Genomic DNA, 5,108 nt, shown 5'->3' with positions numbered 1-5,108 from the left:
CACTGAAAACTGTTTCACCTTTAGAACGCTACTCTATTAATTTTAAATGATTCGCTCTCTCCCTTTCCTTTCATCTAACTCTAAGGGAAGGCTTGTGGTTAAAGAAACCTTCGAGTAAAGCTGTCAGAATCCTCACAAAATCAATGTGATGATACATAAGCAGTTGCTATTTTCCCTTAAAAATTATTCTTAATGGTGAGGATACCCCTTATTAATGAGATTATAAGGATAGAGCTCATTTGCATAACCATACTAAAATAATCTAGAGAGGGCAGCTCTTCATCTTTATGTTCGAGGAAATGGAAAATGGCAATATGCTCAATAGGCTATTGCATGGTCTAATCACAGGGCTCTGTATGTCACTTTATTAATTAACATATAAATAGCTGCTATTCAAATCTCCGAATAAATCACTATAAGACACATGAACGAGATATTCCAATTAATGAGATGACATTGCATGATATTATAGAAAATGGGTATCTCTATTAAGATGCTTGGAAATGAGAGGAAATGGTAAAGTGTGGCAGATGTCTTCATCAGACAAAGGGCTGTTTGACAGGCACCCACATGCACTGACCTGAACAGCCTTGCGGAGTGGGAAATGAGCCAGGATGGTGTAGGGGAGAGACTGTGCATGTATTCCCTATTGTGGAAACATTTGCTTATTGGTGTTTTTTCTGTTTTTTTTTGTACTCTGATGGGATTTATTTATATAAAAGATCCTAGGTAGTGCCATTTCATTTGAAGATAGGACTGCATCTGAGAGAATGGGAAATAAGTTATGCATGGTCCCTATTGTCTTCCCCAAATTTAAAATCATTGCTCACCCTTACTGAAAAAGTTTGTTAAACATCGTTCCATCATACATAATATCATAAATCAGATAATATAGATTCGTGAAATATATTATATATGTGACACATATATAAATGATACACAATGAAGGCATACTCCAAAGAACTTAGAATAATTTAATTTTTAGCCAAGAAAAAATTATTAGCTTTTCTGGCCAACAAAAAAGAGTAATATCCAGCAAATTTTTGTACTGAAAAGTGATGATAAACAAAGGATGGCATGTCCTTATGTGAATAAAATTAGAACACTTAGTTAAAAATTTATTTCCCAGGGTACATTACTTTTATAGATATTTTGAGTAAAAATTTAAATTTCATGTAGCTTTATAATATTAGTATATGTTTTTATTCAAGGTGGGACAAAAGCAGATTTATAGTTGTGACTTTGCTAAACACAGAGTTTATTCCTGCTATTATTTATTAATTATTGTGTTATTTTCCATAGGAACAACTAGAAACCTACTTTTTCCCAGCCCTGTATATTGAGATCAATTATGAACTTATACTAATAACCTTTTCTGATACTACATATTTTATAATGGAATAATATTTTATTTTACAGTGCTATCTGCATATAAGTGCTACCTATATGTGTGGATACTATCTTGGATTTTCTTTAATTATTCTCATTTCAAATAAATAGTATATTTCTTAATTCTTCAAAGGTTCATAAAACCCATTATTCACTAATACTGCTTAATTTGCTTAAAAATATTACCTAATAAAACCTTGCCATTAGAGAATGACACATTTTTTTTTAATTATTAGAAAGTAATTATAAGCCCTCCTTATAATCATATCAGTTTTTGTAGGTATTTTTAGAATCACAAATCTCTCAGTGCCTATCTGAATGCAAAGAAGTAGCTGCCAGCTAAATGAATGTTTCTGGATTATATCATGTTGATGTATCTGTAGTTTAGGTGTATTTTTTCATCATGAAATAGACTATTTAAAAGGACAATGAGAAATTCCTTTATTACCATAGCAATTTGATTCAAATTTCAATAACTTTAAATGTTTCACCATTATTTCTATTAGTAATGAATTTACTTATTTTAAGGTATCAAACCTATTTTCAAGTCAGTGCCTATTTTTGTACATGAGATTGAATAACCTAAGTGTTTACTTAAAAAAAAACCTTTCTATATTTATTCCATTAGTACACGCAGGTCTAATTTTAACCTGTTGATTATAGAATTGGGTTTGATTACACTTTTAACATTGCTTCTGACCTAGATATTCTAGATATTCTGATTCTAAGTAGATAAATTAAAAATATTATCCTATATAATAAAAGGCTAATATGCAAATCAACCAAACGGTGGAACGACTGGTGGCTATGACGTGCAATGACCACTAGCGGGCAGATACTCAATGCAGGAGCTATCCCCTGGTGGTCAGTGCACTCCCACAGGGGGAGCACTGCTCAGTCAGAAGCCAGGTTCACGGCTGGCAAGCGCAGCAGTGGTGGTGGGAGCCTCTCCTGCCTCCAAGGCAGCACTAAGGATGTCCAACTGCCAGATTAGGCCCGCTTCCAGGGAGCGGGCCTAAGCCGTCAGAGGAACATTCCCCAAGGGCTCCCAGACTGCAAGAGGGTGCAGGGCGAGCTGCCGGACTACCCCTCCCCCAAAATGCACGAATTTTGTGCACCGGGCCTCTAGTTACATATAATGTGATAATTTTTAAAATTTGCTGAGGTAAACATTTTTAATTTTATCTAAGCCGATTGTTCTGTGATTTTCATCATATGACTTCTCCTGTAATATTTTCTGTCCTTGCAACAATCTTTATTTCTACATTTGTCAATTATTTCTTCTCCTTGTTTTCAAAAACAGATAAGACTATACTCCCCACTATAGTTAAATATTTGCATGGATATGTCTAGCTAAAACCATTAAATATGCATTTGTTTCATCCCCATTTCCTATGTCATGGATCTAAATAAGCAGAAAAAAAAGTGAGAGTAGATTTCCATGATCCCATCAATAAATACTAAAGCATCATCACTTTCCTTTAGCCGATTGAATTAAAAGACATGATAGCAGTATTTTGTATGTCTTATGTAATCACTCTAAATGCCTACATAAATTAAATTATATATTAATATCTTTCTCTCAACATACAAAGGGGCAAATGCTATCATTTTCCTACATTTTATAGATAAGAAAACAGGCAGAAAGCGACTGCATGACTTTCCGAAGACCATATTCTTGAGCTTGTATTCTGAACCACTGTCCTATATGTTAATTTCAGAATATCTAGCCAGCAAAAATCCTATATAATAAAAGGCTAATGTACAAATAGACCAAATGGCGGAACAACCAGAACAACTGAACAACCTAACAAACAGTTGCTATGATGTGCTCCCACCAGGGGGGGGTGTGCGTAAAACATGGTGGGTGTCGGCTGTGGCGGGATGGTGGAGCAGGTGAGTGGGGGTGCCAGACCAAGGTGGGGCGCCAGCCGTTGTCATCAGGGCGAGCCTCTTGTGGTTACTGAAAGTTCTTTGCTCCTGCACCTGCTGCTGGCTCCGGCCCTGCTCACACCCACTGCCAGAGCCCAGAGTGGTGGCTGCTGGCCGTGATCACCCCTGAGGGCTTCTCCACCAACCCCTGCTCCTGAAGGGTGATTGGGGCAGCAGCCTTCAACAGGTGCGAGTGGGGCTAGCGCCATCAGTGCTTGGGAGCAGCAGTGGGAGTGGGGCTGCCAGCAGACAGGGGACCGGGGACTGTGGCAGGAGGGGCTGGGCGGGGGCGTGGAGGATGGGTGGAGACCCGCTCCTGTGCCTACCACAGCCTGGTGGCCCACAGTTCCTTTCAAGGTGCACGAATTTGTGCACTGGGCCCCTAGTAGTTTCATAAAATTGTGTTTTCCACAATTTTATTAATTTATTGCAACTTAATTACTGAAATTATTTCCTGACACAAATTTGTTATTTCTCATTTGGCATTGTTGTTTCCTTCATATGTAAACAATAAATTATATTTCAAATCTGACCCAACATGAATTATTCCACCTCAATTAAGTCCTGTTCAGATAACTTATAGTATTACTCTAAATATTATGACCAGCTATCTGTTTTTGTGTTAAGTACTAAAAAATTAACTGAAGTAAAAAAAAATCCCAACAAAGGCTCTCCCTGCTAATTGCAAATATATTTTTATTAATGTTAAACTGTTTATATGTTACAAGTATCACATATTAGAAAGTGAAAATAAATAAACACATTCTACAGTATTTTATACTAAGACTCATAATCCAGTGAATTTAGATAAAGGAATATGGCAACTTCCTTTTCTGTGCCCAGAAAATTTAGTCTTTCTATTTGAGTCATTCATTCCTGTTTCATATAACAAATCTACTTACATAGCACCTAAATAAGTTATAACACTGGACCTTTATAGGAACTGAATCTTTGATTCCCTTTCCTGACTTGATGACTACAGTAATCAGTGGTTATGAGTGCCTGTGAGAAAGGCAACTGCAAGCTCACTCTTCTTAGTCCATGTTCTTCATCTTTCTTTCAGTGCTTCCTTTCACATTCTTTCCCACTTTCTCCGTGCCCCAACAACATGACAAAAACTATTGCTACACACACCCTCACCTACCCAGCACGGAGGTATAGCACAAACCATTAACATTTTTACAAAACTGATAGAAAGAGAAAATAAGGAAAACTTGTGGGTTTTTGTAAAAATATACTTTTATTGATTTCAGAGAGGAAGGGAGAGGGCGAGAGAGAGATAGAAACATAAACGATGAGAGAGAATCATTGATCCGCTGCCTCCTGCGCACCCCACACTTTGGATCGAGCCCGCCACCCAGGCAAGTGCCCTGACCGAGAATGGAACCATGATCTCTTGGCTCATAGGTTGATGCTCAACCACTGAGCCACGCCAGCCAGGCTGAAAACTTGTATTTTTAATGAGCCCAGATACCTTAGCTCTTTATTACATCATTATAGTTACTTTATTAGTGTAATACTCTGATAGATTTAAAAGTGCACATACTGGAGGAAGTTCAACATAGAACAAAAGGTCTGTGGTGTGTACATGTTCCTGAACATGTACCAAAACCAAGCGACAATTTCTAGGCAGAAAAATCCAAATGTACCTACCAGTTCTGTTTCTAAAATCATGAAGCTTATTTTTGAGAGTCTTGAGCTGAAGTGTGTTATGATTTACAGTTCACCAGAGTCTCCAGCAGTGCTATATAAATACTTCATGAAATATTCTATTGAGAGTATTAGCA

This window comes from Myotis brandtii, unplaced genomic scaffold, assembly GCF_000412655.1.
Source record: "Myotis brandtii unplaced genomic scaffold, ASM41265v1 scaffold344, whole genome shotgun sequence".
Lineage (NCBI taxonomy): Eukaryota > Metazoa > Chordata > Mammalia > Chiroptera > Vespertilionidae > Myotis > Myotis brandtii.
The sequence above is the reverse complement of the archived record's forward strand: the minus strand, read 5'-3'. Positions refer to the sequence as shown.